At 39.1% G+C, this 12,572-nt stretch overlaps 1 protein-coding gene across 13 annotated transcripts in view; it reads right to left on the bottom strand.

The window, feature by feature from the left end:
- Positions 1-12,229, bottom strand: part of MACROH2A1 (macroH2A.1 histone) — a 108,496-nt gene extending 96,267 nt beyond the window's left edge. For 7 of the 13 annotated variants that reach the window (XR_012486571.1, XR_012486572.1, XM_074290879.1 and 4 more), the window contains exon 1: positions 12,077-12,228. The gene's annotated coding sequence lies outside the window, so the exon portion shown is untranslated. Of the gene's footprint in view, positions 1-11,960 lie in introns of all 13 variants that reach the window. The other 6 variants (XR_012486573.1, XM_074290883.1, XM_074290886.1 and 3 more) reach the window with 4 other exon arrangements.
- Between the last annotated feature and the right edge of the window lie 343 nt (positions 12,230-12,572).

Raw genomic sequence — 12,572 nt, 5'->3', positions numbered from 1 at the left:
CTTCAAGACTATTTTTCATGTTTAGTCCACTTTGTATTCATTTTATCCCAAGATTTTTAAATCAAACTAGAGAAGGCATCTATCTTCTGACCAACATGCCATGTTAGCCACACAGAATCAAGCACTTTTACACTATGGTCACATTTCACAACAAAGCCAACTCTAGAATATCTAGATCAGATTTTTCAATACTTTTCTTTAAATTGAGACACAGATAATGGCAGTGTTTTCACCTTTCTGCATTTATCCAATGCCTTTTTAATGCATATTTTCTTTTTTCCTTCTCTTCTCTGGATTCTATCTTTAAGTAAAATAAGAAGGCTTACTGATCTTAAAGGTTTCTTCTAGCTTTAAGATTATCTGACCCTCTGCATTATTATTAAACACCAGCTTTTCTTTGCCCAAGCTAGCCAGAAATTACATTGTATTTATTTGGTATGGATTCTGTATATACTTATGAACATATATATTATTTCCCTCTGATAGACCATAAGCTCCTGGAGGAAAAGAACAGTTCTGCTTTTGTCTTTGTATAAGGAGTACCAAGCATAGTAGGTACTTAATACATAATTATTGATTTGTCATTGTGGAAGAATAACCAGCATATGCATTCTAACTATGTAGTCTACTTTCTCATCTTTTTAAAATCTTTGAGAATGAACAAACACATACTGACAGCACTCTTGATGAAAAGTATCAAACAACCACAGGGAAGTTACCCCAAACAGCTCTGTGAAAGGATGAATGTTATCAGGTTGAGCAATATGGCTTCAATCCAACTATGATTTCCTATGGAGACTAAGTGCCTACAGAGAATGTACACAAGACTCATCCAATGAAGAAATCAAAGTCATGAATTGCCTTCAGGTTTTCTGACTCCAATCTTCTTAATTACAAGTATAGTTTTCTAAGCATTTGGGGTCAGAGTTGAGTCTGAAGTCTTGGTGCCAGTGCCTATGATATCTTGAACAACTCACTCCTTGCTTAATTAGGGGATTACACTGGATCAGAGATTCTTAAATTTTCCATGCCATAGACCCCATTCTTAAATAATCTTTTTAAACTAATAAAGTAAAATACATAGGCTTAGAGAGGAAACAAATTCTTTTCAAGCACAGATATCAAAATATATTAAAAACTAGTGCATGGACTCCAGGTTAAGAAGCCCTGTCCTAAATAGGTTCTTAAAAGAGCAGCTGGTCCTTTCTACCTCTAAAATCTATTACAAACTCAAAATATATGATTTTCTTAAGACTTATTTTTATGCAAAGCACATAAAACCTACTCTCTTAAATTTTGTCCTTTTTCATTTGAACCATCCTAGAGCCCTCTCTGCTCCATCAATTGTTTTATGTTGTTTTAGGAATTAATTGTTTTAGGAAAGTTAATAGACATTAAGTTACTGTGATAACCAGTGTATGTCTGACAGCTATAATTTTGTCTGTCACCTGGTTAGATGGGGGAGCAAAAGAAGTTTCTAACAGTGATCACTTACCAAAAAAATATTTTTGAGAATTTATTTTGCAAAGACCCTACTCTTCCTACTCTTTAATCAAATGCAGAAAAATCATCCCATTTTTTTTTGAAAGCCACAAATCTGAGCCTTTCCAATTTTAGCATTAAATTAGCTATGTGACAAGAATAAAGGTCATCTAACTTCACTGACCCTCCATTTCCTTATTTGTAAAGAAAATAATATTTGCACTATCTCACAGGAAAATGCTTTGAAAACTCTGAAATGCTCTAATGCACACTTATTATGACTCACCTTGACTGAACACAGAACAGCTGAAACCCCGAGGTTGTATCTCATATAGAAAAGTAGAGGGAAGATAGCATGGGCAACCCCCTCTAAGCCAAAGCCAAGCCCCAGGTAGGAAAACACACTGGAAAAAAGAATTTGAGGACTTCAGTTTCAGAACCAAATCTACTATTTTCTAACCATAGGCTTTGGTCGTGCAATTTCCTCACTTGTCTTCTCTGGTACTTAATTCTACTCTTTCATTTTCTAGATGAAGCCCCAAAAAAGTGAAGTCACACAGCCAAGACAGTGTCAGAGTGGGATTAGGATGCTTGTGGATCAGATGGGGAAATCAAGCCACACTCTACATACTACACTGGGCTATTGCAATCAGACAAGATTATTTATGTAAACTAAAAAAAACTCTGTCCAACATCAGAACAGAAGAGCAAATCCTGGAATCAGTGGAACCACATAGCTTTTAAGGCCATCCATAACATGGCCCCAGCCCACCTATCCAACTAAACAGCACACTGTTCCCCAACTCTGGACCTTACTTCTCCATTTGTCAGTCTCAGTTCTAATTCTGTCATGTTATTCTTTCTCTCTTTAATACCTATCTTTTCCCCACATTCTAAATCCTATGCCCATCCTTGAGGTCCAGTTCCAACTCTTCCTCCTCTAGGAAGCCTTTCTTGGCCACTACATGTCCCAGTTATTGTTGGGATAGTAGTTCAAAGCAGTCTTTCCAGCATTGGATTCCATAATATGAAATCACTCTTACATTTTTCTCATATTAATTTGGTCCCTTCTTCCTACTTAGACAGTCACCATCCTAGTTCAGACACACTCAACTCTCATCTTTACTACTATAGTGCCCTAATTGTTCTTCATGCCTCAGTGTCTCCCCCTTCTTCCCTACCATCCACTGAAATAATAGTGGTTTTCATAAAGCACAAGTCAGACCATTGTTTCTAAAATCAAAGGTAAACTCTTTAGTTTGGTTTTTAGAACCCTTCACAAATTAGCTCTACCCTGTATGGTATTGCTGTATTCCCAAATTGGTCTTCTTATTATTGTTTCTCATACATGATATTCCATTTCTAATCTGTTATATTTTTGGGCTGGCTATTCCTCCTTTCCCTGGGAAATAGTCCTTTTCACCCCTAACTCTTAGAATCTTGTTGTTTTCAAAATTCAGCTAAAGCACCAACTCTTAAATCAAAGCTTCTTAAAAACCCTATTCAATGCTGGGGTCATGAAATTATGACATTATAAATAAATGTTTGATTTGTATACTCATTTTATATACCTATATATCCAGGTTCATGTAAAAATTTCTGGAGTAAAAAGGGGTCAGAAGTGGAAAAGTTTAAGAAGTCCTGTTCTAAATTAAGCTCTTCCTAATTCCTTTAGCTGCAAATGCCTCCGCCACATTATTCTTTATTTTGTATGTGTTTCATTTTTATCTTTATACTACCCCAAGCACCTAATACAGTGGCTAGCATATAATAGATGCTTAATAAATAATTTTTAACTGATTCTATCTTCTACTAAAATAAGAAATCCCAGAGATAAAAAAAAAAATCTTCTTTTGTGTCCCCTGCATCACTGATTTGATATTGGATACACAGTAGGAGCTTTATAAATGCCTTTTATTTCAATACATTAGAAGAACTATGATTTCAAATGGTTATGGGCACTCCCTCTAATTATATGTAGAAGAATCACAGACTTCAAGCTGATAGGGAACTTAGATATAATTGAATTCAATTCCTTCATTTAATAAATGATGAAACTAAAGCCCACATATATGAAATGATGTGCCCAAAGGTATTCAAATAAAAAATGGCAGAGCTGAGATTTGAACCCAGATCCTCTGACAACAAATCTAATGCTCTTTCCACTGCACCACACTTAATAAACATCCTCATGAGTTTTTAGTAAACTATCTTTAAAAAAAATTCACCACCTTATGGCCAACCCTATGACAATGACAAGTGGATGAGAGTTCTGGATTTATAATCAAAAAGATTTGAGATTGAATTCTACCTGTGCCCTGAGTAAATCACTTAACCTCAGCCTCAGTTTCCTGACTTGTAAAATGGGACTAACAATCATACCAACTTTACAGGGGTTTTGTGAAGTTAAAATGGGATAATAAGCTCCTTGAAAATCTTCAAGGGCAATAAGAAATCCAGGGACACTTACTTATTACCCTGAAAGTTTCTTAAACTTCTCATCTTTCAAAAAGATAGAACACTTCCTAGCTGTGTGTCCCTGAGCAAGCCACTTAACTCCAATTGCCTCAGCAAAAAAAAAAAAAAAAAAAAAAAAGATAGAATATTTAAAGGATTTCTTGTCCCCTTTGGAGGGCACAGGCTCTTCTCCATGCCTGGAATGTTCAGCCTTTTAGAATCTTAGGCCAAAGCTCAGCCTAAGAGCCACCTCCTTAAAGAAGCTGTCCTGAGTCCTCAGTCATTTTATCCTTCAGGTAAATATCATTTCATACATATCTGTGAATATACTGCATTCCTGTAAGGCAGTGGTCCTCAAACTTTTTAAATAGGGGCCAGTTCACTGTCCCTCAGACTGTGGGAGGGCCGGACTATAGTAAAAACAAAACCTCACACTGTCTCTGCCCCTCAGCCCATTTGCCATAACCCAGCCGCATAAATGTCCTCAGTGGGCCGCATCTAGACTGCAGGTCCATAGTTTGAGAACCCCTGTTCTAAGGGGTAGGGATTGGCTTCCTTTCCTATTAGTTTTCCCTAAGTCTGACACATAGGAAGGCTTAATAAATGCACATTAACAAGTTGATTAATTATAAAATTTACACCTGGAAGGGCTCGAATAGCATCTTCTAGTCCTATCCTCTCATTTTAAGATGAAGTAACTGAGAAGTTAAATAATTTGCCCAATATCACAGAAGTAATAACTATCAGACCCAAGTCTTGCAGTGCCTATTTCACAGGGCTATTATGAAGACAGTGCTTTATTATATATAATAGCAGCTAACATTCCTATAGCTCTTACTATGTGGAAAGCACTGTGTGAAGAACTTTATAATTATCATCATCTAAGCGTCTCTTCCATCTGATTTCCTTTTCTAATTTCAGGACTACACCCCAATTCTAAGCAATACTGTTGTGTATGACTTTTTCAGTTCGCCATTATGAGAAATACTTGTCATGTCCACACCAGAATCCATTCATTAATAGCAATTCCATTTCCAAAGTACACAGCAACTTTCCTCCGAGGAGTTCAAAGTGCCTCATTCACATACCCTTCTCACATACCTGTGAGAGGAGTAGGCCAAAGAGTATACTTTTCTAATCTGTTACAATTCATGAAACTGAAACCCACAGAAGGTACGAAACTAATCTAAGATTAAACAATAATAAAGGGATAATAATCTCAGTAGAAATGTAACCTACTTATTCTGATTCCCTAGCAATCCCCCAAAGGAAACAAAAAGATGCTTTGAAGTTATTTCCAAATAAACACTTCTGCTATCTCTTAAAAGTTTCTTTCTTGAGGAAAACCAAAAAAAGGATTTTTTTTCAGACTTGCTAATTTAACTCCATTATTAGTAACTCCATTTTAAAAATCAAGTAGTAAGAAGCAAATAATCAAGACAATTACAAAATAGCTTAAAGATATATTATAAAGATTTTTATTAGCTAAATAATTAATACTTGTACATTTGCCACAAATAAAAGTATTGATTAGAGTCTGATTGGTGACAGCTATTTAAAGGTGATTACATCCTACTATAAGGATGACAGATTCTGTAAGATTAGAGCTCGGATCAAAGCCATGTTGCACAGGATAATGATCTCATGGAGTTGGATAAATGCCCGTTTTTTACACAAGCATTTGTCACCCTCCTATCAACTTCAATCACTAAGGACAATCTGAGACACTTAATTCTGGAGCGTGCGACACTAATCCTGTTACAACATTCCTTTCCATTTATTCCCATCATACAAAATGATTAACCGTGTCACTATTGTTACTCCCAAGAGGGATAAGATACAGTACAATAACCATCACTCACCGGGCTGGGGTTAAAATGTGTCACTATGATTGGTTTAAAATAGGGTACTCTAGTTTTCCAACCAATCAAAAATGTCATCCTTCCCCATTCTTGCATAAATGCTTCTTTGATAACATGCAATATAAACTAAATATCCCATAGTCAACTCTCCACAATTCTTTGGAAGCAAGCCATGAAGTGCTACAGGTAAATCCAATACATATATAATACAAAGACTCAGTTATTCTGTACTTGGGAATGCCATATGTACTTGCTATATGTCTTCCTAATTAGTTTATGTTGGGACTTAAAATTAACCCAGTGTGCAACTGAGCATTATGTAACTGACAGGGAACTTCAATTTGGTAGGGAAATCTACTACAGAGAAGACAGCACCAATGTAGATCAACCAAGATATGTTTGCTTGCTTAACGGAATTTTCACCAAATGTTAAAACTCAGTAAAAGAAACCCAAAAAATCTCTTTAGTTCTCATTTCTAATCTAATTACAACTATCCTAATTCTCTTAGAACAAAAACAGTTCTTTATACTCAAGTCTATGCTTTCTTATCTCCCCTTTGAATTATATCTTGGCCTGAAAAAACTTCAGGGACTCCCTATTGCCTACTGATTGAAGTATACAGTTCTGAACCTCCAAACCATATTTTCAATACATTCAAGTATGATTCCCCTTCAATCTATGCTATTTCTGCCTTTCCCCATCTTTACACACATCATCCCTAATGGCTACCATAGCATCCCTCCTCCCTTCAGTTTCATCAATTAAACATTCCATTTTACTTCAAGTTGACTTCAGATGTCACTTTGCTATTCTCCCTGGAATCATAGCCATGTATCATCGTTCTCCATCCCCTCCCTGTTAAATTGTAAGGTCTACACCCCCAGACTCAAATACAAGGCCTTACACATAAGAAGTCACATGTTGCACTGAATTAAGGCATATGCCCAATTCACAAAGAGATTTCCTTACCCCATTCTTAGTCCACCACAATTCCCAGCTTCTTCCATTTGAGAAGGATATGTCCCAATATAAATTGGGAAATATCCACTCTATTGAAGAATCCATCAAATAAAAGCTTCCAGGGATAGTAACATTATTCTGTGAAAACCATTCCCAAACAATACACATATTGGAATACAATACAAATAATAATACAAATCTTGGAAATGTTTCCATTTTCCATTTCTAAACATTTACAAGATTTTTGACTTACACAAATCCTAAATAGCAAAACTGGGATTTGAAGCCAGATCCTCCAACTCCAGATCTGTTGTCAATTCCTGTACCAAACAGCCTTAGTGAAACTGAGATGATATAGGAAAACACAAGCAGAATATGGAATTGGGTGAAATACTTTGTCATCATAATTTCCTTTAAAGTTTCAGAGAATCTTTCTGAATTAAGAAACACAGTTACTTTACAATATCCACAGGTGTCTGCTCTGGCCAGCAGCCCTAGATGTGTAAAATAAAAGATGAACAATCTTCTGAGGCAGCTACAATAATGTCAAAAGCAGTCAGGCTATTAAGGGAAAGGGTTATTTTACAGTTTTCCTTTTAGTTTTTGAAGCAAAGCAACTTCTACTACTACTCTGCTTGGTGGCAGTGGCAGAGGTAATAAAATGAACTAGACTTTTGTTATGAGTTGTCCAAAGTAAATTTCTTGTAAAATACTTTGGAATATTTAAAAATTCCATACTATCTTGGGCCTCCTCAGCTAACTAATTAAGTAGGTATACTATGAACTGATCCTTATCAGTTTTCTGTTAAGTAGGAGCTGTCAGAAAGTTCCAGTGTGCATTATTCAAAGTTACAGAAGTAAGAACCTTAAACCCATCTAATCCAGTTAATAATGTACAAGAATATCTTCTACAATATCTCCACAAGTGGCACCCAATCTTTGTATGGAAACTTTTAGGGAGAAGGAAATTCAATAAATACACAGGAACCCAGATCTAATTTTTACCCTCATGAAATCAAAATCTACCTATTATTTCTACCTATTACCAATTGTTCTGCTGTTCAGATTCAAGCTTAACTATGCATCATCCACATGACAACTATAATGTCTATTCTGAAGTCTTCTCTTCTCCATGCTATACATCTCTATTACCTTCAACTTATCCTCATCCAGCATGATTTCAGGACTCTCCAACATCCAGGTTGCCATGTCTCCAGACATTCTCTAGGCATTTCCTAAAAGTGGGTACCCAGAAGACAATGTTCTACATATGTACTAAATAAGAAATAACAGTGGGACTTTCACATGCCTAATCCTCTTTTAATGCAACCTAAGATTTTATTTTCATTTGTTGGCAACTGTATCACAGTTGACATGTTAAGCTTGAAGTCCACTAAAACTCCTAGTTTTTTTGTTAGTTTGTTTTTTAAAAATCCGCCATCTCAGTCATTACCTATTAATAAAAATTCATATTTAAGGCAACAGGTAGAACAATGGATCTGAAGATAGGATGAATTTCATTTAAATCCTAACTCAGATAGTAGCTATGTTAACTATCAGCTAGTCACAATCTCTCTCAGCCCCCTTCCAGGATCCTCATCTCTAAAATAAAGAGAAGGTTTAACTCTAAGGTCCCTTCAAGTTCTAAATTTAAGGTGCTCTTCAAAAGTGCTTTAAAATTTGTAAGACACTTTTTGCCCAAATTCTGCCAATTCATCAGAGATGTTACAGATTAAATAATATAACTGAAACCACTATGAAAACTAAACTATATGATGCAAAGCAATGTACATGTGTAAGGGATTATGCTCCATTTCAATTACTATTTTTATATAGTAATCATAACAATTTTATTGAATCACTAGGCAAGGTCAAGAAGAGTTATGATATGATTCAAGTCAAGACCCAGGCTGTAGTCCTTTTGTGCCACTGATTTATTATGTGATCTTGGACACACACAGTGCTTAGAAAATTGTAGGTGCTTAATAAATGTTTGTTGGTTGACTGATTTATAAATCCTTTATGCCCTTCCTTCAAATGATTAACACATGGTATAACCTCAAGAACTCTCACCATCTGGTGCCTCTTTTCTGGACACTCTCCTGCTTGTAAAAATCCTTCTTAAAATATAGTACTTAGAACTAAAAACAATACTAAAAGAGAATGCAAGCTCCCTGAAGACAGGGTTTTCTGCAACTTGATATCTGGAACATAGCAGGAACTTAATAAATCCTAGCTAAATGAATAGTGGAACTAAAACTTAACACATTTGGGAGTGTCATAGGATCATAAATTTAAGAGTTAAAGGGCCCCGTGGGGTAGTCTTCCTATTTTATACAGGAAAATTAGTGACTCTGCCCCTAATTTTAGCACTCTTTTCACCACATCACGGCATACCAAGTCTTTATTCTCTTAAGATGAAATTACCTTTTTTGTCTGTCCTGTGTGTTGATTTATACTATGCTTGCTAGATATTAAAAACCTCAGTTTGTATTTGTTTAGGGCAAGTGGACAATTTCTGAGGTCCAAAAAATAAAATGTCTCAATACCTAACCTCTCCCTGGTATAATTTCATGCATGCTTCCTTTACCCTCCACTATACATATCAGCTTTCAGTACTACCTCTAATTGTGTCAGCTAGGTGATAACGATAGTTTGTTTAACATGGAATCAAAAAGACCTCAGTTCAAATCTTGTCTTGAATATACTAGCTGTGTGATCCTGGGCAAATCATTTAAAACTTCTCAACTTCAGTTTCCTCATCTGTAAAATGGGTATAATAATGGTACCTGCCTTATACGGTTGTACCAAGAATTAAAATGAGAATATTAGTGAAGTACTAAGATAAACTTTAAATTGCTTTATAAATACTAGGTAATACTATCATTAAATTGTTTAAGAAGACAAACCCAGAGTTTTGTAGAATGTTAAAGTATTAAATGTAGAGAGTATTAAAGTATTTCACTGAGAAAAGCTGAGAGAGAAAAAAAGCAATTTTAAAATCCTGTGTTTTTTTTAATTAAAATTTTTTCTACAAAGGTGGGTTGTAACTTTCCCATGAAATTTAGGAAGCACAACAAACAAAACTTGGTTTAGTTTCACATAGATGATTTGGTGCCAATTCTGGGAAATCATAGGTGCTAGTTCGGGGTTTAATTATACCATGGACACTAAATTAGTGTTTGCTTCCATAATCAAATGGGTAAAAGTGAGCCCCAGTTGCCAAAAATGAGTTCCAAAGTTGTAAATGAGTGTTATCAGCTTCACAAATGCAAATGATCTTTAAAGAAAGCCTAATCTTAAAAGAGAAGGAAGCACCTAGAACTTAGAAACCTCAAACTATGAGGGTAAGGAAGGGAAACTGGCAAGACTGCAATTTCCTATTCTTATAGGACATTTATGGCATCATAAAAATCTTACAACTTCACAATTGCAAGTGTTAGACATTAAGATCTATTTACTCTTCATAATCCTCTTGGTCTCTTTTGAAATAAAGCATTTTCTTAACATGTATGTAAGAATTACAAATGCAGTTGTAATCTCATTTTCCTTTAATGGGGGGAGTAATGGATTGTCAGGGGAAAGAGGATGAACTCACCCACTGGTGCTCAGGTGAGATGACAGACAACATTCAGGTATCCCTCCCAATCCCCTCCCCTGCCCAGGGAAAAAATGGCAAGTCCAAAGTTCCAAACCTTTCTCAAACTACAGAGGATCAAAGATGTAGAACCTTACAAGTCATCTATTCGTCCCCCTCGTTTTACTGACAAGGAAAAACAAGGCCCAAAGTGCAGTGACATGCCCAAGATTACAGGGAGCAGTTTTGACAGTCTAATATGAAACTCAGTTCTTCAGGTTCCAAATCCAGCACTTCAGGCTGCTACAGAAGGAAAATATAAGTCCTTCTGGAATTACCTTAGAGAAAAAACAAATTTAAACTGTCAACAAAAGAATTACCTAAAAACTAAAGAACATGGAGTGCTGATAGGTTCCCCAAAATTTAATGAGAAGAAGCTTGTCCAGATATCATCTTCGGGTACCAACCGGGTCAACTCAGGGCAACCCGTCCCCCCCAACTGAAGAGGATTCCTTGCCAGGTTAGCTCTTGGAGCTTCTTCCTCCAGGAGGAGTGAGGGGAAGTAATGACAGCATCTGGAATGCCAAAGCCTAAATCCCCACACGCACTTCCATCTCCTTGTTTCCAGGGCCTGCTTCTCTGCCCTTACTCCCTCTGCCAGTATTGTTCTGGGGACCTCGGACCCCCCCCCTTCCCGAACACCCCCTTCTTTCTTCCATTCACTCTCGTAACTCCGGGATGTCAGGTGGCTGCAGATGCTGCCTCATCTTCCAAGTGCAACTTTTAGGCACCTTTAACACAAGGCTCCCAAACACCGCCCCGAGTCCGGGCCTGGCTAAAGAGCAGGGAGGGGACAGTAGAAAGGGGGAGGGGAGGAGTCCTTTTCTTCACTTCACCTCTTTCCAGGTTCCAGATTCTGCACCTTCCCTTCCGGGAACCGAAGGCACTAGGCTCTACCCTCCCCTCCACACTGCCCCCCCCCCCCCCATGGCCCGGACTCCCAGAAGGGCGGGAACAGCCCCGGGAGGCTCCATCGGCTCCAGGGCCCGGGAGGGGAGTGGGGGCGGGTGAGAGGAGAGCAGCGGCGGCAGCGGCAGCGACAGCAGCAGCGGCGGCGGCGGTGGCGGCAGCAGCAGCAGCGTCAGAGATAGGATGCTTTTTTTTTCTTCCAAAGGAAGTTGGTTTCCGGGTTTATTTTTAAAAATTAAGAAGCTGTCGGCCTTGCAAGCTTCCTCGCAATAAAGGAAAGAAAGCAAGGCGACCTCTTTAAAGGGAAAAAAAGGGGGGGGAGGGGGAGGAATTGGGAGAGAAACAAACGAAATCTTTCCTTTCTTTTGCTCTCCCAGCAGCTGGAGCAGGTTACCCCCACCCCCAACCCCGGCCCCGAGCAGCCTTGCCCCCACCCCGCGCCCAAAGACAAGCGGAAAAGGACACAATGTATCCTCTCCAGAGAGGCCCGGGTCGCCTAGAGCAAGAATTCTCAAAGGAAAGCCGAGCGCTCCGCAGCGCAGCCCGCCAGTCCCGGGGGTCAGCAGCGGTGGCTGCCAGTGCAAACAAGCGCACGGCCCCAGAGGAGCGGGAAAGACTGGATCCTCCCCCTAGCCCCGCGCCGATCACTTACGGAGCGGCTCCCAGATAGCAGTAGCAGCAATAGCAAGATGTCTCCTGCCTCGGCCGCTCTCGGTCTTTCTCTCCGAGCTCGCTCGTCCGGTCTCTTTCCCCCACACACACACACACCTCTTGCTCGCTCGCTTGCTCGCTCGCGCGCTCGCTCTCCTCTCTCTCCCACTCTCCTCTCAGCCGCCGTGTGAACTGGAACCAGTCGGCAGTGTCTAAGTGTGTTCCCACAATGCACCGCGAGTCTCTCGTCACATCCCCATCCTCGACCCGTGTCCGGCTGGCAGCGGTCCTTCCCTTCTCTCTTTACCCCCCTTCCCCCAACGCCGCGCACCGTGCACATACCCCATCTACACCCTCCTTTTCCAATGCGCGGCCTCGCGCGGCCACGTACAAGCACGACCCAAGTCGCAACCTAAGGCTCCAAAATATTCCAGTCCAGCTGCCCAGCTTCCCCCAGGCCTCAGAGCCCTCTGCAGGAGAGCCTGGCTTCTTGTCCCAGGCAGGCTCGAGCTGCGGTCCTGACGTCTAGAGGGCCTTCTCTTTCTCCTCTCACCATTTGGGTTGCTATTTCCCAGTTCAATTCGAAAAGCGTTATTAAAAACCTGCGGTTTGC

This window comes from Sminthopsis crassicaudata, chromosome 2 (genome assembly GCF_048593235.1).
Source record: "Sminthopsis crassicaudata isolate SCR6 chromosome 2, ASM4859323v1, whole genome shotgun sequence".
Taxonomy (NCBI): domain Eukaryota; kingdom Metazoa; phylum Chordata; class Mammalia; order Dasyuromorphia; family Dasyuridae; genus Sminthopsis; species Sminthopsis crassicaudata.
The sequence above is the reverse complement of the archived record's forward strand: the minus strand, read 5'-3'. Positions and strand labels throughout refer to the sequence as shown.